General features: G+C 47.0%; 1 protein-coding gene and 1 long non-coding RNA gene across 5 annotated transcripts in view; one reads left to right on the plus strand and one right to left on the minus strand.

Annotated features, from left to right (window-relative positions):
* The window catches only part of NEDD4L (NEDD4 like E3 ubiquitin protein ligase), a 642,187-nt gene that overhangs the window by 522,516 nt on the left and 95,192 nt on the right, over nucleotides 1-24,479 (minus strand). The gene's annotated exons all lie outside the window — the stretch shown is intronic.
* LOC134901401 (uncharacterized) lies at nucleotides 13,227-21,077 on the plus strand. Its single transcript, XR_010175398.1, has 3 exons — nucleotides 13,227-13,466; nucleotides 18,971-19,227; nucleotides 20,729-21,077. It is a non-coding gene; the product is annotated as an uncharacterized LOC134901401 (long non-coding RNA).

The raw sequence follows: 24,479 nt of genomic DNA on the forward strand, positions 1-24,479 counted from the left end.
CGTTTTCGGGGGTTTTATCGCATTTTCGTATGTACTAACTCCCGTTCGCCGCGTTTTTGCCCCAGAGGGTATTGCCATCTTTGGATGGCGATACCCTATAAAAGCCCATGGGCTTCTTAACGCCGACCACCGCAACCCGCTGCAGCCGCCTCCCCCCCTCCCCCCCCTCCCCCCCGGCATACCTTCTTCCAGGCAGCCTGGACCCGGAAGCTAAACTCCTCCTCCCCCTAGCAACGCAGCCGGAGGTCCTTCCGGCTGCAGGGGGAGGAGGAGGCGGCGGGGACAGCCTGCTGCCTGTTTCCGGCAGGTGCAGACTCCAGGGAGGTGTTGGAGACACCCCGCACACCACCTCACAGGTATCGCGGGGGCCTCCGTCACCGCATTGCGATGTTAATCGCACATGTTAGTACATATGCGATCAACATTGCTGCGATGGGCGGCGATGTATGTTAATACATCCCGCCCACAGTAAGATGGTGGAGTACATGTGTGAGCTGGAGTCACCTTTGTAGTGAAGCTATCTTCTCACTTCTTCTTTCAGTGGCAACTCTAGACTCAGACCACAACTCAGCAGAGAGGCAAGGGTTCCCCAACAAATGCAGACGTAATAATATAAAGATACTTGCCTATGTTTTATTACTGATGACCCCAGATGTAGGTAAGAATGAGTCACTTACTTTACAAAAAGGGGTACTAAACATGGTTTAATGGGATGCAAATTATAATACAGTTACAATAGAAGCAGTGCCTAAGACGTGCAATGCAATATTCGGTACACACAGCTTTATACAGGATAGGTGTAGTTTGTTCCTGCAAATCTATAGAAAACAGCAAAACTGGATTCAAGAACACAATATAACATTTGAGCAAAAAAACACTTCACATGAAATAGATCTATATAACATATACTGTATGGATGATCGGTCTATTGCATAATAAATAAACCTCACAAAGATCCTACAAATATATATCTGAAAGAGGTTACAGACTACTCCGTGATAAAAAGGATTCCTACAGTACTACAATTGTATCGCGCTGTTCAAAGAAGATTCTAGAATACACGAATGACTATTTAACCTAAGTAAAAAGTCCAGAATATTCTGGGGGGCATGATACAATTGTTTGTAGCCCCCATAACTCCTGTCTAAAGAGACTGGGAGCTATCGGATTCAGTATGAAAAGCCGGCGGTTGAGATGCCGGCAGTCAGTATCCAGACACCAGCATCCAGATCGCAGCAATGCCGACAGGGGTACCGCAACCTCCCTCCCCTATCCCCTAACCCTCCCTGTCCGCAGCCTAACCATAACCTCCCCTAGTGGTGCCTAAACCTAACCCTCCCCCATTCCCGCAGCCTAAACCTAACCCTCCTCTCAATGCGTAACTTTAACACTGCCCCGGTGGTGCCTAACCCTAACCCCCTCTCTGCAGCCTAACACTTAGCTCCCGCAGCCTAACCCTACAACCCCCTTCCCCCCCGGAGTGTATCTAAACCTAATCCACCCCTCCCGCAACCTAAACCTAACCCTCCTTTCAATGCGTAGCCTTAACACTCCCCCCGTGGTGCCTAACACATACCCCCCTCTCTGCAGCCTAATGCTTAACTCCCGCAGCCTAACCCTAATCCCCCCTCCCGCAACCTAAACCTAACCCTCCTCTCAATGCGTAGCCTTAACACTCCCCCGGTGGTGCCTAACCCTTACCCCCCTCTCTGCAGCCTAATGCTTAACTCCTGCAGCCTAACCCTAACACTCCCTGGAGTGTGCCTAAACCTAATCCCCCCCCCCTCCTGCAGCCTAAACCTAAAGACGGGCGTTAATACTTGCTTTTGTGATTCTGATCCTTTCGGGGATTCCATCGTCGGTATTCTGATGGCTGTCGGTATTACGGCTGCTGGGATCCCAACAGCCAGGATCCTGAACGTATACCAGCTATTCAGTTCTTTTGCACTAATGGGGGGAGGTTAGGGTTAGACACTAAAGGGGGAGATTAGGGTTAGGCTGCAGGAAGGGCGGGTTAGGGGGTAGGGGAGAACAGACTTACCTGACCCCTTTCAAACACTGGGATGCCGACGACATCCCGCCAGCTGGTCAACCATACTGAACCCCTTCATAGTTGCCTACTTTTGAAGTGGCTTGCAACTTTTGGGGGATGTCAGTCATTAGGCTCCTGCCCCCCCAAATGTAGTGATTCACGAGGGGAGGGGAGAAAGAGAGATTAAAGTACACAAATTTGTGTCATTCGGCCCTGCCCCCGACAGCGCCACAATTCCCTGTATAATCTCCTCATCCTACCTGCACCACTGGGAAGTAGGAGAGTAAGCACATATGCTGCAAATGCATGTTAAACCACAGATTTCAGCTGAAGGGGACCCTTATCTGTAGGTTACCCCGTATGTCAAGTCACAGAGGGTGCTTTCAACACATCCACATTTAACCCTGCGGCTCATCAAAGCTGCCCCTTAATGTCCCACTAACTGCACACACAGACTCCGTTCCAGTAACCCCCTTTTCCTGTGGTGCATATAACTCTGTGTACAGTAGGGTATTGCATCCTTCCCTCTCTCCTGCAGGTGACCTCTTTGAATGGTCATCGCAATGTTAGAGTGTGGGATATGTGTTAGCGCGGTGACCAGCGTCACATCTAGTGACATCACAGGAAGTTCTGTTTCCTGCAGCCAGCTGAACTGTGACATGGCAACATGTTCTACTATAAAGAACGTATTATTACATTACAGCTGCGCGGCAAGACCCTACCAGAAGAAAAAAAAGTCTGACAATAAGTCATCCCTGGAAAGTGACACTTTTGCTTTTCCTCTCCGGGAATCAGGTTTTCACACCGGAAACTGGGACGCTCTAGGCTTGCTCATCAATATGCAATGTGGTGGAGAAGAGATACTTCAAAATCTTCTAAAGTAGGTTTAATATATAACCTCCTGGGAGAGGACGTTGGAGGCCAGGGGACCCTCATTGCAATGTCTAAAAGAATGACCGTAAAGCTATGACTAGTAACACAAACTATATTAACACAAACTATATTACTGAAAATTGTTCAACGTCATGAGACAAATGTGGAGACACCTAGGATGACAGAGAAGGGACGTCGGTTACTAGGGACAGAGAAGAACAGAACTCAGTACTATGGTTAGTGACGTAACATTCAGATAGGTCGGCAGATGGGTCGGCAGCATTTACTGACCCATCTATATGGCTTTCAGAGTGTCGCCAGAACTGTGTTGTTAATATGAAGAATTGATACGTCCAGCGTTCTACAAACACTTCCCATTCAAGACAGGACGCAGTATGGACATTATACTACTCTTTATCAAAAACAGTTCAGCAACAGATCTTTCTGCACTTTTAACAGCCCCAAAACCCTGTGGGCGGAAGGGGCAGCGGTTCACCTGACTGTGGAGGTGTCCAGTAGGGAACAGTTTCAGAGGGGTCTTAAAATGCCCCAGCCTCCTTGTGTAATACAGTAAATGTCTCTACCTGGAGCAGGGGTAGGCCAAGTGTGGCACTCAAATTGTTGTTGAACTACATATCCCAGCATGTCCTACTACAGTTTTTCTTTTAAGGTATGCTAAAACTGTGGCAGGGCATGCTGGGATAAGCAGTACCACAGCAGCTGGCATGCCACGTTTTGCCTACCTGTGACCTAGAGCAAAATATACAGTAGGTAGCTTTGTACAGATTTAAGCCTACATACAGAACTGTATTCCAATATATGGGCATAAATCATATCACACAGATAAGCAGCACATGGCAGATACTCCACAATCACACATCAAATGCAAACGCACCCCAGGGGTCCACATAACAAAATCTCTGTATTTAAAGAATTCCCCCAATTTAACTTAAAATAGTGGGTCATTCAGATCTGAACGCTAGGCAGCGATTTTTGCTGCTCTGCGTTCAGATAGTCGCCGCCTACAGGGGAGTGTATTTTAGCTGTGCAAGTGTGCGCACGCATGTGTAGCAGAGCTGCACAAACTGATTTTGTGCAGTCTCTGCGCAGCCCAGGACTTACTCAGCCGCTGCGATCACCTGTTTTCTAGAAGATCAGCGCAGAGAACACGTGGTCACTCGCTTAGGTTAGAGGAGAGGAGATTCCGCACATTGAGGCGAAAAGGTTTTTTCACAGTAAGGACAATACGTGTTTGGAATTCCCTGTCTGAGAGAGTAGTAACTGTGGACTCGGTCAACACCTTTAAGAATGGGTTAGATAAATTCCTACTGGATAAAGATATTATACGCATTATAGTTAATATAACTAGTCCTAACATAAAAATAACTAGTCCTATAATAAGACTGCATAGGAGACCACAAATAGGTTGAACTCGATGTACAATTGTCTTTTTTCAACCTTAGTTACTATGTTACTATGTTACATCAGCCTGTTCGGGACCGGATTTGACGTCAGACACCCTCCCTGCACACACTTGATCCCGCCTGCGTTTTCCCGGACACTTCCTGAAAACGGTCAGTTGCCACCCATAGACGGCCTCTTCCTGTCAATCTCCTTGCAAACGCCCGTGCGAATGGATCATTCGCACAATCCCGTTGCTAACCGGTGATCCCCGTAGCAACCGTCCGCCGCACCTGCGCATTGCGGTGCATACGCAGTTTGTATCTGATCGCCCGCAGTGCAAAAACGCACAGCAGCAATCAGATCTGAATGACCCCCATACAGCAGTAAAAAAAAAAATTACAATTAAAATAAATAAAAAGCAAAAAACACAATCACAAGATCACGTGTGTACAATACAGGAACGTTCCCTATCACAGGGCAAGATAATACTATGCCACAGCACAATGACAGCAAATAATGAATGCTCAGAAATTAGATAGTGAAAACATACTATTACTATTATTAAACCACCTCGCCTGACCCCCGGGAGATGTGAGTCATATGTATGGCAGCCACAATTATCTGACATATAGAAGTGTACGTTAACGGAACACACCCGCCATCACATTATGCGATAAAGCCCAGTATCTCTGCAGCCAGAAGTCTGGTGCGCATCAGTGTTTGGAAACTAATCACTTGCAGAGACTCAGCTGTTCGTCTACTGAAGACAATCTTTCCTAAAAATAATACTTTACAAGAAGAAGAAAAAACAGCGATTAAAAGTAAATGTGAGACGTTACAGCAACCTGAACGACGGAAGGAAACCACAGAATAAGATTGCATTTAGCCTGCAGCGATGAGATGTATTTAAGAAGTTGAACATTACTTTCAGAATTCTGATGTCTACAACATACAGACGTCTTTCAAAAGGAATAACCCGTCACAACCAGTAGCCTAATTATTACCGATTACTTCTGTGGCGCCAGCATATTGGGTAGCGCTTTAGCATTAAGTACAAATACGTAGATACATAGAGTAATTGTAGGCGTAAACCCATTCCTAATTAACTCATTCCTAGGGGTCTATTCATGAAGCAGTGAAAAGTGTGGAGAAGTGAGCTAGTGGTGAAGTTGCCCATGGCAACCAATCAGTGTTGAGGTAACATTTATAAAATGTATTCTATAAAATTATACGTAGCAGCTGATTGGTTGCCATGGGCAACCTCTCCGCACTTTTCAGTGCTTCATGATTAGACCACCTAGTATGTATAGCAAAATGGTGCATCCCATACGAGCAGTGGCTTGCAGTGCTGATGAATGCTATGCTACCAGGTGAAAATGCCACATTAGGCACTCTTACTATTTACACGCCATCCCATGTCGCCAACGCAGTAACTATCGCCATTATTCGCTGGAAACTCTGGATTTCTATTACAGCACACACACGGGCACAGAAGAAATATTACTTGACAACCCACCTCAGCAAATCCTGTGTTGGTCCCTGAGATTACTTTGGGAAGTTTATCAAGGTGTGGAGAGAGATAAAATATCAACAAATCAGCTACTAACTGCCACGATACAGGCTGTGTTTGGACAAGAGATGAGTATTTGGTACAGTACTTTGTGGGAGATGTACGAAGCGGTAGAGAAGAGAAGTCAGTAGAGAAGTGAGCCAGTGGAGAAGTTGCCCTTAGCAACCAATCAGCTGCTACCTATAATTTTATAGACTGTACTTGATTATACCTCAAAGCGGATTAGTTGCTATGGGCAACTTCTCCACTCTTTTCACTGCTTCATACATATCCCCATTTATGGCTCTCCAAGTTTTGATAACTCTCCCCCACTGTCCTTTATATTCATTGGAGAATGGGAGCATTTCTAATAAATATGGAGACCATCTTGGTTGCCAAGGTAAACTGCTTACTTGGCAGAAAAAACAGGGGTAGCAGTGCACGTCATTGCATCAATGGTAGCGCCTGATTCAAGTTTACAAAAAATACTGTCTAATAATGATTTGCAAAAATACATTTTCTCTGATTTTTCATATCTCAATACTACAGAAAACAAATCATTCAGACCTATAGTTTGATTAGTATCATAGAGAGACTGAAAATGGGGGCAATGTGGCAGTAATCTGGGAATATCACCCACAGCTGATGAGAGCATCTTTCTATAGTGACAGTATTAGCAATGATTCTGTATAAAAGATAATTACAGACTGTGGGGCAGATGTATTAACCTGGAGAAGGCATAAGGAAGTGATAAACCAGTGATGTGTGCAAGGTGATAAAGGCACCAGCCAATCAGCTCCAATATGTAAATGAACAGTTAGGATCTGATTGGCTGGTGCCTTTATCACCTTGCACATATCACTGGTTTAATCACTTCCCTATGCCTTCTCCAGGTTAATACATCTGCCCCACTGCCTGTAACATCATGACGGTAAGTAGCTGGTTGGTTGTTACTTCAACACTGCAATTTTTCACTCTCTAAGGCTTGATAAATCTGGGCCTAAATAAAATATCTTTTAAATGTAACACGTGACTTATGTGCCAATGACAGTTACCTAGTTTGTACATTTGTTAAATCCTACTATACAGAGAGAGAGAGGTACAGTAGAAGAGAACACTACATGCTTAGTGTAAATGACATAGAAACATAGACTTTTACGGCAGATAAGAACCACTTGGCCCATCTAGTCTATCCAGTGGTGCAAGTAGACATATTTTCTTAGTGGTACTGATAGTAAAATGGGTGTAGTCACGTGTCATGAGGGGGCGTGGTCACACACATCTAGAGGAGTGGCTACATGATAATAGGGGCATGGCCACATTATGCCACACACCATAATGCCCATTACACATTATGCCACACACCATAATGCCCATTACACATTATGCCACACACCGTAATGCAGGGACGTGCAGTCAGGGCCCCTGTCATTAATGATTAAAATAATAGAAGGAAGATACTTATGACACATATTCTGTGTCATAAGTATCTTTGTTATATTATTATATTCATTGTAAGACCTGAAAGTAGGTTAGGACGCACTGATAACAGTGCCTCCCGTTGTGAATGGGAATGAGGATAAAGTGGGGGGGGGGGGGGATGGCCAAGCATTCGGCTGTAAAAGCCCATTAAAAATCGACGAGAAAGCTGCACTATTATAAGTGCCTCGTCGATAGGGCCAGATGTGATTGGACAGCGGATCCAGGGCTGGATCCGCTGTCCAATCACCCATACGCTGAATGAATGCTCACCTCCGTCTCCGTTACCCGAGGCGGCCGCTTCCTGGTCAGCCACAGTCCCCCTCCTGCCGCATTTTTCCCCTCCTGTGTGTCTCTGTGTCTGCGCCGGGGGATGCTGAGAAGAGCCGCTGGCAGACCTGCTCCCTCCACCGGCAACAGAAGGTCACCCACACCTGTCGCATGTTCCTCCTCCTGTGTGTCTCTGTGTCCGCGCCGGGCGATGCTGACAAGAGCCGCTGGCAGACCTGCTCCCTCCGCCGGCAACAGAAGGTCACAGACACCTGCCGCATGTTTCCCCTTCCTGTGTGTCTCTGTGTCCGCGCCGGGGGATGCTGAAAAGAGCCGCTGGCAGACCTGCTCCCTCCGCCGGCAATAGAAGGAGCAGATGGAGGCCGGAAGCTACAGCTTCATCCGAGGTTCGTTCTCTCTCTCTCTCTCTTTCCAAAAACCTGGATGCATACATTTCTATCCTGAGTGTATAGGGAGGGAAGTCTTTTACAAAGCAAATTGTGCGCCCTCTCTCCTCTACAGGTACCCCTATTGGATTCTACATGGACAAGTGGACGTGACCGGCGTGGGATGTAGGTATGTGTGAGTGTGTAAGTATGTTTTAATAAATTTTTACTTTCAAGGTGTGTGTTGTGTTTTTATTTGGGTATTTTTTGTTGTAGAACTACAGGTACCAGCGGGCCCGTTATTTCCCCGCATGCTGGTACTTGTGGTTCTCCAAGTACCAGCAAGCGGGGGAGGCTTGCCGGGCCTTGTAGTTCCACAACTAAAAACAATATCCTTTTTTTTTTTAAACACACTTTTGGCAATCAGCCCGGCACCCACCGCCCAGGGGTGCTGGCGACAGCCTTAGGCTTCACCCCCCTGGCCCTTGGGTGTCTGGAGGGGGGGACCTCTTGATTAAAGAAGTCCCCACTCCTCAAGGGAACCCCGGCCAGGGGTGACCAGTTAGGGGGGGGGGGGGGGGGTAATGCCACGGCCACAGGGACCAATATAAAAGTGTCCCCCGGCTGTGGCATTATCTCCCTGGCTAGTGGAGCCCGGTGCTGGTTTTGAAAAATACGGGGGACCACTACATCTTTTGTCCCCCGTATTTTTGGAACCAGGCCTGGACTAAGAGCCGGTTCTGGTTGTCTAAATACGGGGAACCCCTGTCCAATCAATTTTTTCCCCAGTATTTAAACAACCAGGACCGGCTCAAAGACCCCGAGGCTGGTTATACTTAGGAGGGGGGACCTCACGCATTTCTTTTTTCTACTTTTTACCCATTCACAGCCTTTTCCACAGAGAAACATGCACAGATCTCACTGATCCATACATGACTATCACAACACGCCAGCAAAAAGCAGGTCTATTTGAAAGCTCCATTTTTTTATGAATTCCATACTTTCCCGGCAGTGTTTGGCTATTGTCGGCAGTGATTGAGAATACAAATCCTTAGTAAATTACCGAGTTCTATCAAATGACAGCCGTGTTTGACCGATGGTCTATTGAATCCTATTTGTGTGGTCGGCAGTGTATCTCAATACCAATAGCCCCAACACTGCCGACATTTGTGTTTAGTAAATTCCCGAGATCACACTTAGAAAAAAAAAAGCCAACTCGAATGAAATCGGGACCTAAGTAAATATACCCCAGTGAGTCCAGTCTGGGCTGAGGGGAAGAGGGGCCACGATCCCCCGCTTCTCCCCTCTTCTCTCACTCTCTCTCTCCCGACCCCAGATTCCTGTTCAGGCTGCTCTTGTCACCGGCGATCCCCGCAGTTCTAGGCCCAGGTCCATGTAAGTAAATACCAATATAATTGTCTGTTCCCATCACCTTTTACTTCTCTCTTTTACATTATCACCCGCTGCTACTGCCGTTACCTTTTCCCCGGCATCACCCACTGCTGTCACCCTCTCTGGCATCACCCACTGCTGTCACCCCCTAACTAGCGTCACCCTCTCCCAGGCATCAACCACTGCTGTCACCCTCTCTTTGGCGTCACCCTCTCCCTGCTGTCACCCCCTCCCTGGCATCACCCTCCCAGTCACCCTCTCCCTGGTGTCACCCATGCTGTCACCCCCACACTGGCGTCACCCTCTCCCAGGCATCACCCACTGCTTTCACCCTCTCTCTGGCGTCACCCTTCCCATCACCCTCTCCCTGGCATCACCCACTGCTGCCACCATCTCCCCTGGCATCACCCACTGCTGTCACCCCCTAACTGGCGTCACCCTCTCCCAGGCATCACCCACTGCTGTCACCCTCTCTCTGGCGTCACCCTTCCCATCACCCTCTCCCTGGCATCACCCACTGCTGCCACCCTCTCCCCTGGCATCACCCACTGCTGTCACCCCCTAACTGGCGTCACCCTCTCCCAGGCATCAGCCACTGCTGTCACCCTCTCTCTGGCGTCACCCTTCCAGTCACCCCCTCCCTGGCGTCACCCTCTCCCTGGCATCACCCACTGCTGCCACCCTCTCTCTGGCATTACCCACTGCTGTCACCCTCTCCCTGGCATCACCCTCCCCGTCACCTTCTCCCTGGCATCACCCACTGCTGTCACCCGCTCCCTGGCGTCACGCTCTCCCTGGCGTCGCGCTTTTCCTGTCACCCTCTCTCTGGCGTCCCCCCTCTCCATGTCACCCACTGCTGGCTATTCTGTTATCCAGGACTCCCATTAACTTAATAGTGCCACATCCATGGTGCTATTAAGTTAATGGAAGCCCTGGACAACAAAATTGCATTCATGTCCTCCTCCCAGTCCCAAACACTAATTTTTATTTATTTTTTTCTATAAAATATATCACAAGCATGATGAGCAGGCAGGCAGCGGGCAGTGGCGGTAGGGGTCATCGGCAGGATTCGGCGGACATTATGGCTGCAGTGCCTCACCAGCCACTGACCTCACCGCACGCCAGTGCCGTAATGCTTATTACACATTATGCCACACACCGTAATGCCCATTACACATTATGCCACACACCATATTGCTTAATGGTACTCCGTACCACCCTACTTTCAGCACTGAGTCTATCCCAAAACACATGTACTCACACACATACATACATACTAGGATTAATTTTTTGTGAGGAGCAATTAACCTACCAGTACATTTTTGGATATATAATTGCCCAATATCTCATAATTAAACAGAATGTTAAAGCATCAACCAGAACTTATTCCAAGCTTTCCTAAAATGTGCAATGGCAATGCATGTCCGTATGGGATCCGGTCTGAAGATCGACAGTGTCTAGGTCGACAATGTTTAGGTCGACCACTATAGGTCGACAGTCACTAGGTCGACATGGATGGAAGGTCGACAGGGTTTCTAGGTAGACATGTGCTAGGTCGACAGGTCTAAAGGTCGACATGAGTTTCACATTTTATTTTATTTTGGATTTTTTCATACTTAACGATCCACGTGGACTACGATTGGAACGGTAAAGTGTGCCGAGCGAAGCGGTAGCGGAGCGAAGGCACCATGCCCGAAGCATGGCGAGCGAAGCGAGCCATGCGAGGGAAGGCGGTGCACTAATTTGGGATCCCGGTCACTCTACGAAGAAAACGACACCAAAAAAAAATAAAAAAAAATCCTCATGTCGACCTTTAGACCTATCGACCTAGCACATGTCGACCTAGAAACCTTGTCGACCTTCCATCCATGTCGACCTAGATACTATCGCTAAAACGAACCACACCCGTCCGTATTCACTAACATGAGTACATAGCAGGTCCTGGGTATTTGCAAGTGTAATACTTGGAGCTACCACATGGAGTCACTGTAAGCACCATTACTTCTTCATACAGCCAGGTCTGGAACAGTAAGTGCTAAATTACAGTACAACAATCCTCTAGATCAGTGTTCTTCAACCACTGTGCCGTGGCAGACTAGTGTGCCCGGAGCAGTCTCCAGGTGTGCCGCCATAGAAGCAGCGCCAGGCCCGTCAGTGTTTTGCCGCTACTGAGGCCCTGGAACGATCAATACTGGTGAGTTTAGTGGTAGCAGAGCCAGTTCTTATTTTGGACCCGGGCAGTGTTGGGCTCTTCTGGCTTTCTCAGATGTGACTCAGGCATTACCTATGGAGAAGCTGCGACATGACATCATAGGACACGCAACTGCACCATGCATCACCATTATATTTCAGTGTGCCTTGGCAATATTTAAATCTTGTTCAGTGTGCCGCGAGTGGTAAAAGGTTGAAAATCTCTGGTCTAGATACAGAGAAAACTGCATTAGATGAAACACTGATTAGTCCGTTCTTCCTGTCAGTGCATTAACAAAATAACTCACAGCACACATTTTATATATTGTTTCTCTTTACGAATGGAAGCGTTAATCTTCCAGAAACAGATGTTTTTATTAGCATCTATGGTTACGTAAATATATATATCTTGACTGATATAGGTGACCAATTATGGAGTATAGCAAATGAGCTGGTTTCATGGTTAGATACAGCCTCCATCAGAGCGCATCTAACTGTAGCTGTATAGCCTTTAATTTAGAATGTGAGCTCTCACGAGCAGGGATCTCAACCTTCCTGTGCTTTTCCTTCTCTTAATTAAACCATCTTTGACGGCACCAAATCCAGCAGTCTTCTGCCACCCTGATACTTATGTCAGTGTCGTCTGCTGCTGTAGCTGTGTTCATTTACCCTGTACTGTCCTATATTGTCTTCAACTGTAAGTCACTGTTTTCTTTTTTGCTTATGTATGTACTCTGTAACTTGGCGCTGCAGAACCCTTGTGGCGCCATATAAAGATTATTATTAATCTTCTGTATTAAGTTGCAGTGGGATTACATGCTTTTGCTACCCATTGTAACAACTGCGTACAGGTCGGGTATCCATTATCCGAAAACCGGAATACTTCAACCCAGTAGTGACGTCATGATGTGGCCGGCGTACTGACGTCACTGGAGTCCATGGGCAACCACAGACAGGTTGGGGAGTGGCTTTGCAGCCATTCCCTCATGTCACTACTCCCAGGATGCGCAACCAACTCCTGCCGCCAAGACGTCGGACCCCTGCGTACCCCCGGGACCCGCCCAGCTAACAGGTATTCTGTTATCTGGAGAAAAAAACATATGCGGAACGCTCCTGGTTCCGACCTGTACCAGCCAGGGACGTGCAGTCAGGGGAGGCAGGGGAGGCAGTGCCTCCCCTGTCATAAATGATTAAGATAATAGAAAGAATATACTTATGACACATATGATGTGTCATAAGTATGTGCTTAGACTTTATATTATTTTAATCATCTTCTTATATTAAAAAAAACGGTTTTACTTATGAATCGGAGGCACCGCTTTCGGTGCCTCCCGCTAGCTATATGAGAGGGCCGGAAGCGGGGGGCGGGGCCAGGCATCGGGCAGTAAAAGCCCATTACAAAAAGCCCTGCAAGCGGCACCTCTAGGAGTGCCGCTTTGACAAGGGGCGTGCTTTCAGATATGAGAGCACGCCCCTGTCACTGAATGATTGGGCAGTGGCAGCAGGGGTGGATTGTACTTTCAGACTACCAATCCACCCCCCTTCCCGGGCTGACTGCCGCAAACAATGTCCACCCCCCTCCCGATCTTACACCAAGGGATGCCGATTGTGACCCCCCCCCCCCCCCCGAAGTTTACCGGAGACGGAGGACTTCAAGGCAGCAGAGCAGGCTCACTCACTCACTGTAATGTGCACGCAGCTGCAGCACAGCCTCATTATACGTATGTGGAGGCTGGGCTGACTGAACTGTAGGGGGAGCTGCAGAGTCACTTCACCATGCCAGCTCCTCTCAGGCAGTTCCCATGGGCCTTTGAGAGTTCAGAGGTCGGGTGAGGAAGTGTTTCTGCAGCAGGTCCGTGTCTGGCATGCTGGAGGGGGGATGGCTGATCGGGTAAGTAGTCCCTGTCTTTTCTCCTCATGCCTGTTTCTCTCTCCATGTGTCTAGCTGTTTCTCTCCCTCTCTCTGAGTCCCTTCCCAAACCAGTCTCCCTCCCCATATCACTCTCTTCATGTCTGTGTGTCTCTCTCTCTCTCTCTCTGCATGTCTGTCTCTCCCTGTTTCTGTCTCTCCTGGTGTCTGTCTCTCCATGCCTCTCTCCCTCCATATGTCAGTCTCTATCTCTCTCCCCTACCAAAAATGATGAAAGAGCACACAATAGAATAACTGGATTAAGCCTTCAGGGGTCCTGGGGCACTGAAAACAGGGGGGCCCCCTTCCCTGATGTCAGGATTTAATAACCTTCTCTCACCCCCACCTCATAAAATATGTTTAATGATTCCCCTTCAGAGTCCCGCTCCTCAGTGCCTTCTTGGAGGATGTCTCCACCCCCAGTTGTCTTTTGTGCAGCGCGTCTACTCGACACGAATGCTGCAGACGGAGGGGAGACGATCAAGCCTGTGGGCACAGACTCAGGGGCAGGGCTGTTACAAGACATACCCAGTGCGAACAGTAAACCCCCCTTAAATAACTGAAAAATGTAGTACACCAACAAAGAGGTGTGGTCCAACTGCAAAGAATGTAGCCACACACAGCCACATTCACATATGCACACACACGCAAATGCACACAGCTACATTCACATATGCACACACACGCAAATGCACACAGCCACTTTCACATATGCACACACACGCAAATGCACACAGCTACATTCACATATGCACACACACGCAAATGCACACAGCCACTTTCACATATGCACACACACGCAAATGCACACAGCCACTTTCACAAATGCACACAGCCACTTTCACATATGCACACACACGCAAATGCACACAGCCACTTTCACATATGCACACACACGCAAATGCACACAGCTACATTCACATATGCACACACGCAAATGCACACAGCCACTTTCACATATGCACACACACGCAAATGCACACAGCCACTTTCACAAATGCACACAGCCACTTTCACAAATGCACACAGCCACTTTCACATATGCACACACACGCAAATGCACACAGCCACTTTCACATATGCACATACACGCAAATGCACACAGCCACTTTCACATATGCACACACACGCAAATGCACACAGCCACATTCACATATGCACACAGCCACATTGGCACATTGCAGCCAGTGTCCCAAACACTAAACGAAGCACTTATTAGTGTCTGAGCTGGGTGTGTGCAGTACAGCCTGTGCCCAGCACTCTCCCCCATCAGTCCACTCTAATCTAACCTGCTGTTGCTCCTCAGAGTCCCTCACCTAACACCACGAGCTGGAGCTGATGCTGCGATGGGAGTTTGGGACAGAGACAGATCGCAGGGCAGTGAGGAGGCGGGCACACTTCTGTCAATCCTCGCCTCCTCCTACACTCTAATGAATCCTGTGTACTGGGACAGGGGCTTAGACACCGGCCACGGCACGCAGCCTTGTAAGGGACTGTATTGCTGGCAGCGGGCATCCCGGGCGTTTCCACGTGTCACCCGCCCTCCAGTAGAAACATCAAGGGTGTAGCCGTAGGGGATTATTCTATTTCTCTCCAGGCTCCGACATGGGCACAGCTCTCCCAGCAGCTGCCGCTGCTGCTGGGAGTGCTGTTGCTGGCGGTGGAACCTGTAGACAGTAGAACTGTCAGTGGACAGCAGCTTAGACCTGGAGGGCCCGGGGTACTTACCCCCTGGGTCCCCTCTTAATCCGGCACTGGAATAACCTATAATAATATAAAAGTTGGCATGGTTAATATATTCACATATATTGGTAGATGCTCAATTAGCTTAGTGATATCATTCAGGTGCTCGAAAGGGAGGGGTATTTCTAAGCAAGAAAAAAAAGGCCATTTGTTTCCCCCCGCACCCTGAATCATAACCGTAACTAGATATAAATTCCACATGATAACAGAATTCAGAGATCTTCGTTACACATATTTGCGCAAATGTGTGAATAAGCCCCAAAGCCGCATCAAGGCGTCTCTGTATATTTGGGGTCCCTAGCGCTATATCTACGTGCATGGTGTGGCACCCCAAAACACCAGCATAAGCCAGAAAGCACAGCGCAGCATACCAGTGAAAAAACTATAGTGTTAATAAATTAGTATTTAGGAAGCCGAAGCTATAGAGAAAGTGATACAAAATTAAATGCAATTAAAATAGAGAAATAGTGTTAAGAAATTAATACGTGAAAAGTGTTAATAGAATGTAAAGGTATGCCACACTAAGGCCATCCAGCTCAGCCAGTCCAGAGGCACCACACCTCACACCTCCATTACCCCAATCTGGGTCTAGGATTAACCAGCAAGGAGCCACGTGATAATGGCTCCTTACTACAATATGTCTAAGCTAAGAGCTACCTACCTTGGAGCAACCCCATAATGCTCCCTGTGGCATGTCAGGGCCTGCACCTCCTCCTAATGCAGAAACCTCTCTGCCTCTCACAACAAACACATATATTGGTAGATGCTCAATTAGCTTAGTGATATCATTCAGGTGCTCGAAAGGGAGGGGTATTTCTAAGCAAGAAAAAAAAGGCTATTTGTTTCCCCCAGCACCCTGAATCATAACCGTAACTAGATATAAATTCCACATGATAACAGAATTCAGAGATCTTCGTTACACATATTTGCGCAAATGTGTGAATAAGCCCCAAAGCCGCATCAAGGCGTCTCTGTATATTTGGGGTCCCTAGCGCTATATCTAGGTGCTGGCTTATGCTGGTGTTTTGGGGTGCCACACCATGCACCTAGATATAGCGCTAGGGACCCCAAATATACAGAGACGCCTTGATGCGGCTTTGGGGCTTATTCACACATTTGCGCAAATATGTGTAACGAAGATCTCTGAATTCTGTTATCATGTGGAATTTATATCTAGTTACGGTTATGATTCAGGGTGCTGGGGGAAACAAATGGCCTTTTTTTTCTTGCTTAGAAATACCCCTCCCTTTCGAGCACCTGAATGATATCACTAAGCTAATTGAGCATCTACCAATATATGTGTTTGTTGTGAGAGGCAGAGAGGTTTCTGCATTAGGAGGAGGTGCAGGCCCTGACATGCCACAGGGAGCATTATGGGGTTGCTCCAAGGTAGGTAGCTCTTAGCTTAGACATATTGTAGTAAGGAGCCATTATCACGTGGCTCCTTGCTGGTTAATCCTAGACCCAGATTGGGGTAATGGAGGTGTGAGGTGTGGTGCCTCTGGACTGGCTGAGCTGGATGGCCTTAGTGTGGCATACCTTTACATTCTATTAACACTTTTCACGTATTAATTTCTTAACACTATTTCTCTATTTTAATTGCATTTAATTTTGTATCACTTTCTCTATAGCTTCGGCTTCCTAAATACTAATTTATTAACACTATAGTTTTTTCACTGGTATGCTGCGCTGTGCTTTCTGGCTTATGCTGGTGTTTTGGGGTGCCACACCATGCACCTAGATATAGCGCTAGGGACCCCAAATATACAGAGACGCCTTGATGCGGCTTTGGGGCTTATTCACACATTTGCGCAAATATGTGTAACGAAGATCTCTGAATTCTGTTATCATGTGGAATTTATATCTAGTTACGGTTATGATTCAGGGTGCTGGGGGAAACAAATGGCCTTTTTTTTTCATGGTTAATATATTAAAACACTTTCATTTGGCAAATATCTCATGTATATCACAGAAATAGTAAAGTGACAATCAGCTTGCAATCTGAGCTAAAATCACATATGTTTAAAAAGTACATTAATATGTTACAGTTTATGCCCCTGTTCCAATAATACAGAATACATTTCAGTATATCTGTTCCTAGTATAGTCCCTGGGGGGGTGATAGGCAGTCTATTGATGAGCACAAAATCAGCAGCATTGAATAGTTACCGCAGCTGATGGTAGGGTCACAATCCTACACCAGGCACAAGTAGTCATTCAAATGCATTGGGTATGGTTGACTGGCGGCCGGGATCCTGGCAGTCAGCATACCGACGTCGGGATCCCGGCCGCCAGAATGCGACCTTGTCCATTGTGACCCTACCATCAGCTGCGGTAACTATTCACTGCTGTTGATTTTGTGCTCATCAATAGACTGCCTATCACCCCCCAGGGACTATACTAGGAACAGGTATACTGACATGTATTCTGTATTATTGGAACAGGGGCATAAATTGTTACATATTACTTCATTTACTTTTTAAACATATCTGATTTTAATGCTAATTGCAAGCTGATTGTCACTTTACTATTTCTGTGATATACATGGGATATTTGCCATATGAAAGTGTTTTAATATATTAACCATGCCATCCCTTTTATATTATTATATTATTCTGTTGAGCGCTGTTTCATCATGTATTTTGTTTCAGGGCGTAACTAACCTCTACGTATTAACAGCTGCTGTGGAAATGCTGCCCTTGTAGCACCTGGAATAGGGGCACAGGTTCTCATACTCGGTCCTCAGGACCCCACACGGTTCATGTTTTGCAGGTCACCTGTAGATTTTTAAAATGGTGACAGTTGGTGATACACAGCGCAGCTGCTGGGTGACATGGAAAACGTGAACCGTGTGGGGTCCTGATGACAGTTTGAGAACCACTGGGTTAACATACCATTTTCCTCAGTCTCTCTCTCCCTCCCTGTGTCTGTCTCTCCCTGTCTCGGTCTCTTTCTCCACATGTCTGTCTCTCTCTCCTTGTGTCTGTATCTCTCTCCATGTCTCCTCCTACCTCCCAATGTGTGTGTGTGCGTGTCTCTCTCTCTCTCTCTTCCTGTATCTCTACCTCCCCATGTCTGTCTCTCTTGGTCACTGTGTCTGTCTCTCCATATCTCCTCCCTCCCCAAGTCACTCCTCTTTCTTCCTCTCTCTGTTCGTCTCTCTCTCTCTCTCTCCGTATGTCTGTCTGTCTCTCTCCCTGTGTCTGTCTCCACGTTTCTGTATATCTCTCCCTGTGTGTCTCTTTCTCCATGTCTGCTACCTCCCCATGTGTGTGTGTTTCACTCTCTCTCCCTCCCCATGTCTGTCTCTTTCTCCATGTCTTATCCCTCCTTGTGTCTGTCTCTCTTTCCCTGTGTCTGTGTCTCTCCATGTGTGTCTCTATCCCACCTCATGTCTGTCTCTCTCTCCCCATGTCCGTTTCTCATTCCATGTTTGTGTCTGTTTGTCCCTGTCTCTTTCTCCCACCCAAGTTACTCTCTTTCCAGAACTGTCTCTCAGCATGTAAGTCTCTCTTTCAACATGTCTGTGTCTCACTCCCTCTTTCTTCCCCCCCCCCCCCCCCCCCCCCATGTCCCCCTCACTCCCAATGTCTCCTTGGTTCTGTGTTTATATATCACACACACACGGGTTGGAGGTTTCTATATATGTGCACTCTCTTCTATTTCTATCTCTCCCTCTCTCTCATATCTGGAACCCCCCCTCCCCCCTAAAAATCCTGCATTTGCCCCTGGACTGTCACAAAGAGAACTCGGACAGACAGCTCCAGTGATGAGGAGGGCACAGCTGCGGGCAGCCAGAAAACAAAGAGCCTTATGTACACCTGGTGCGGAGGTGCAGCCCTGCCCCACCCCCAACCCGATCGCAGGCCACGCCCATGTTCCCCTGGACTATGCGGAGAACACCAGAGGAGCGGAACCCATAACTTCTACTGAGGCCGTCCTGTGTGAGCTTGCATGGAAGGAGCAACGGTGGCTGGGACCCGGGAGCTGCATTAGAGGAGGTGAGATCCCATACTGCCCACTTTTTCCCACTACTACTCCCATCCTGCCCCCCCCTTCTATTACTCCCTGCCTGTCCCCCTATTCTGCACTACTGTTACTCCAATCCTGCCCCCTGCTCTCCACCACTATTACTCCCAGTCTGCCAGCCTGCTCCTCCTCTCTCTCTCTCTCTCTGTCATCTCCCTCTATTCCTCTCACTCTCCTCTTTCCCATATACCCCTATTTCTCCTCTCTCTTTGCCATCTCCTCTATTCCTCCTCTCCCATCTCCCTCTATTCCTTCTCTATCTTCCTTCTGCCCCCTATTCCGTCTCTCTTCCTTCTCACCCTATTCCTCTCTCTCTGCCATCTTCCCCTGTGCCTACTCCCTTGTCTATCCCTCCTGTCTTCATATTTCTCTTCTCTCTCCCATCTCCCCATATTCCACCTCTCTGTCTCTCATAAATTTATAAAAATTGACAATGTATTAGCCACCTGCTCATCACAAGTTTGATGAGCAGGAAGGCTGCAGGCACTGGCGGCATCAGACTGAGATGCAGATTAGCGGCTGGGGGTCAGGCAGTTGATGGCGGCGATTTTGTAGGCAATTGGCAGGGTCGGCAACCATTAGTGGCGGCAGTAGTGGGCATTGGCACGGCGGCAGATGATGACCTCGTCGGGACTCCACAGAGATTATGGCTGCAGTGCCTCACCAGCCACTGACCTCACCGCACGCCACTGGTACCAGCTACCCACAAAGGGGTCTATTCATGAAGCAGTGAAAGAGTGGAGAAGTGAGACAGTGGAGAAGTTGCCCATGGCAACCAATCAGCTGCTCTGTATAATTTTGTAGTATGCAAATTATAAATGTTACTTCAATGCGGATTGGTTGCCATGGGCAACTTCTCTACACTTTTCACTGCTTAATGAATAGACCCCAAAATGAGTTAGGCAGACTTTTTTGTTGTTTTTTTTTGTTACGGCAAACTGACATTGGATCTACTAAATCAAATTTATGAGAGGAAAATATTTTTATCTAGTGATTCAGGTTATTCCGTTTCCTCCGATTGTCCTCCGACACAACATGTCTGAGTATAATGTTTGACAATGGAAGTGACGACACCACATTCTTGCACTGTTGTATGCACTGGCAGATCTCACTGGTAGAAACACTCAATAACCCACCCCAGCTGTATGTGATTAATGGGAACCTAGCAATTACACACAATCCACAAACAACAACATGCCTCCCCTTAAAGGACAGTATTATTCTGAGAACTGAAAACCGGTGTCAGCCAACAGTAAATATTGCATATCTGACTATTGGGGCCCCAAAATAAGATTATTGGGCCCTACTGATTGCTCTCCTTAAAATTAGACCAATGTCCTACCAAGCTAAACACTAATGGTGTAGGAGCTTCCGCAGTATAGCAAATATATTGATTCAAGCTTTTTCGCATTGATTAAGAAATTTACTGTTAATCACAAAATGTGTTCATGTATCCTTAAATATATTGTACAGATATTCAGAAAACTATATACTCCGAATATCTTGTCTAAAGCATGAATTGTTCAAGGACATACAACGCCAGATGTGTCCGATGTATCCAAGGACAGTCGGGAAGAATGTTTTCAGCATATGTCCGAGAGACTGATAATCACAAAGCAATAAACCATATTCAAGAATGTTCTAATTGCTAATTAGAATCTTGTATGACAATTGATGTATTTCAGGTTCTGAGACATACATGGTGTATTCTGATTGGCTAAATGTATTGGCAAGCATGATTCCTTTTGTCTTTAAGCTATAAAAATAAACCTGTAACGGCCCCTAAAGCAGGTCAGCTATGGTCTGTTTAGGTTACACATAATCCTGTGTCATCTTTTCATTCACTGACCTCCAACCGGTTGCTAAAGGAACAGAATTCTGACTGATTACTGAAGAGAGTTAATTTACCAGACCTGAACAGGTTAAAATACCCTAACAACACAATGGGGGTAACTTTAGATAATGGGGGTAATTCTGAGTTGATCGCAGCAGGAACTTTATTAGCAGTTGGGCAAAACCATGTGCACTGCAGGGGAGGCAGATGTAACATGTGCAGAGAGAGTTATATTTGGGTGGGGTGTGTTCAATCTGCAATCTAAATTACAGTGTAAAAATAAAGCAGCCAGTATTTACCCTGCACAGAAACAAAATAACCCACCCAAATCTAACTCTCTCTGCACATGTTATATCTGCCCCCCCTGCAGTGCACATGGTTTTGCCCAACTGCTAAAAAATGTCCTGCTGCGATCAACTTAGAATTACCCCCATTGATCGCAGCAGCAAATTTGTTAGCAGTTGGGCAAAACCATGTGCACTGTAGGGGTGGCAGATGTAACATGCGCAGAGACAATTAGATTTGGGTGGGTTATTTTGTTTCTGTGCAGGGTAAATACTGGCTGCAATATATTTTTACACTGTAATTTAGATTTCAGTTTGAACACCCCCCACCAAAATCTAACTCTTTCTGCGCATGTTATATCTGCCCCCCCCCCCCCCCCCCCCCCCCCGTCCTCCTGCAATGCAGCATGGTTTTGCCCGGGTGTAGTATGGCTACCGACGCCGGGATCCCGGCAGCATACCGACGCCGGGATCCCGGCGGGGAGAGGAGAGTGCAGCAAGCCCCTTGCGGGCTTGCTGCGCTCTCCATTCTGCGGGCTCGGTGGCGACCTACGGTCGCCGAGGGTTCTATTCCCACTCTATGGGTGTCGTGGACACCCACGAGTGGAAATAATCATGTTGGTCGGCATGCCGACCATCGGGATAGTGGGGGTCGGGAGGCTGGAGGAGGTCATGTGACCGTCGGTCTCCCGACCGTCGGTCACATGAATACCACCCGTTTTGCCCAACTGCTAACAAATTTGCTGCTGTGATCAACTTTGAATTAGGCTCAATATCTAAAGTGACTGACATATTTACGATGCATAACTTATGTCACATCCTGAGCTCCCATCCCTTTGTGAAAGCTATCCATGCAGGCAGAGGTGGGGTTCTGGCTTTCCAGCAGTCTGGAAAGGGAACAGAGTGAGGGGGTAGCCACAGGCCGGAGGTTGGAGGCTGTTGTTGGCTCACAGATACCTTCATAGCACTTTGCAAAGATTAGTATGTACCTGCACAAGGGCATACAGTAACTGACATGCTTTGTTTTATTCATTCAGTTTGTCACAAACATTTTATCCACTGGCTAAAGACGGTTGTACACAGGACAATTTGCTCTCTCAGTGATGGGATCAATTTCTATGGTGGCCAAACTAGAAGCATCTATGTGGATCATAAAGGAGGAGTGAGGGGAGGGGTATCATGTGCTCAAGGGGAGGAGGTGGGTGTTGGTGCTCTTTGGCAGATCACCAAAAACACTGCCAGATCACACATTAAGGTGTCTGCCAGAAAACAATCAGATCAATTTCCAGGCACCGCAGAGATTCTGTGGTGATCCAGACAGCATATTCCTGTATTATCACAGTACTAGCACTTATGCCACTGCTTGTATTACCAGCCCATGTAATAGCATGTATGTACTAACCCATATGGGAGGTATCCACTGCAATTCATGATGAAGCTTTTTAAAAATGCTCCACCGCACATTACTTTCTACTAGGGGTGTAACTAGAAAGCCATGGGCCCCAAAGTAACATTTTGAGGGGGTCCTCATCTTAGTGCCTCTCTATCTACAGTAGGGTTGCCACTTCATCCCTTTAATTCTGGACACATACAGTATTAATTACACAGGTTCTGTGGCTGATTAAAACCAGGTGAAATGGAGTCTTGAAGTCTGCCAGCCACAGAACCTGTGCAATTAATATGTGTTCAGAATTAAAGGGATGAGGTGGCAACCCTTATCTACAGCATTGTTCATTTTATGCTCAATTGTAGTGGCCCCAGTACACATTATGCCACTTTGTTGTGAACCCCACATCACGTTATGCCACACTGCAGTGCCCCCAGTTCGCATTATGCCATACTGTAATGCCTCAGCTCCCATACCGTGTTGTGCAGATAAGAGGGAAGGCTGGGAGAACGTGCTCTCCACAGTCTTTTCCTTTTCCTCTGCCTCTAGAGCTTCAGATATATTGTCAGAGGAGGAAATACTGCTGATTTTATTCGACTGTAATGATCATGTAAAAGAGACTACAGGTGGGTGCAGTGGCGGCAGGCCCCCTAAGCCTCTGGGCCCCGTAGCTGCAGCATCCCCATCACTTACTAAAGTTAGGCCCATGCTTTCCCTCAGACCTGTCTACTCTCCCAGACATTCTGGGTAACTCTACAGCCATTGTGACCACTGTCAACATTTCACAGCAGAAGTGGGGACGTGGCGATGCAATTTGCAGTGTCGGGTTACCCGGCTGTTGCACCTGTGAACCGCTCATACAGGATCTCCCAGAAGCGAGCCCCGCTATACTTTTGACCAAGCCTGCATTAGAAATAGCCCAAATTGCTTGTACATATGAACATGCTGGATTTTGGGACTTTTTGCAGGTATGTAAAAAAAATAAAAAATAAAAACATTACAAAAAAAAATAAATGTTCTAATGTTTGTCGCCTAACCATCTGTCTGACGAATGAACAGCAGGGAACATCCCTCCCAATCATTACCGTGGTTTTTCATGCGGCTCGTACAACGTGGACTAGGGATAATTACAACATATTGTTCTACTTATATTTTGCAATTCCCCTTCTCAACAAAAAGACTCTCTCAAGTATCTCCTTCAGCCAATGAAAGAGGAACAGGCGCAGAACAGGAATATTGATGAGCAATACTGACATTTCTGAACGGCGTTGCCAAAAAGCGGATTTTATATGAATTCATTCTCCTAGGAAGAACATTTTCTGCCAATTTTCAGCCCTTAACGTGCTGTTAACGGTTTGTTGCCAAGTAACGTTGGAAAATCCTTCAAATACAGCTGAACAGAATGATGTCATGTTTTGTCAAGTACGTCTGACAGAACGGCCTTTGTTCTATGATGCTGATAATTAAAGTCGAGAAAAGAACAGGCGCATTTCTTTGTGCTGAGGATTACACCTGATTGGGTGACGTGAGACGAACTTCTTCTGTTGCAAAAATACATTTTTAGAATTTGTGCGAGTTCATTGGTTAATTAGTCTTCAGTGAAAGGCCATGTCCGTGCCGGGAAGCCTCAGGTTTATGAGGCAGATTACAAGGCTTACAGTATGTAGCCTCCCTAGAATAGTTTATTGTTTGGTGCTACAAACAATAAACTATTGGTGA

The sequence above is a fragment of the Pseudophryne corroboree genome, chromosome 1, assembly GCF_028390025.1.
Source record: "Pseudophryne corroboree isolate aPseCor3 chromosome 1, aPseCor3.hap2, whole genome shotgun sequence".
In the NCBI taxonomy this organism is placed as follows: Eukaryota; Metazoa; Chordata; class Amphibia; order Anura; family Myobatrachidae; genus Pseudophryne; species Pseudophryne corroboree.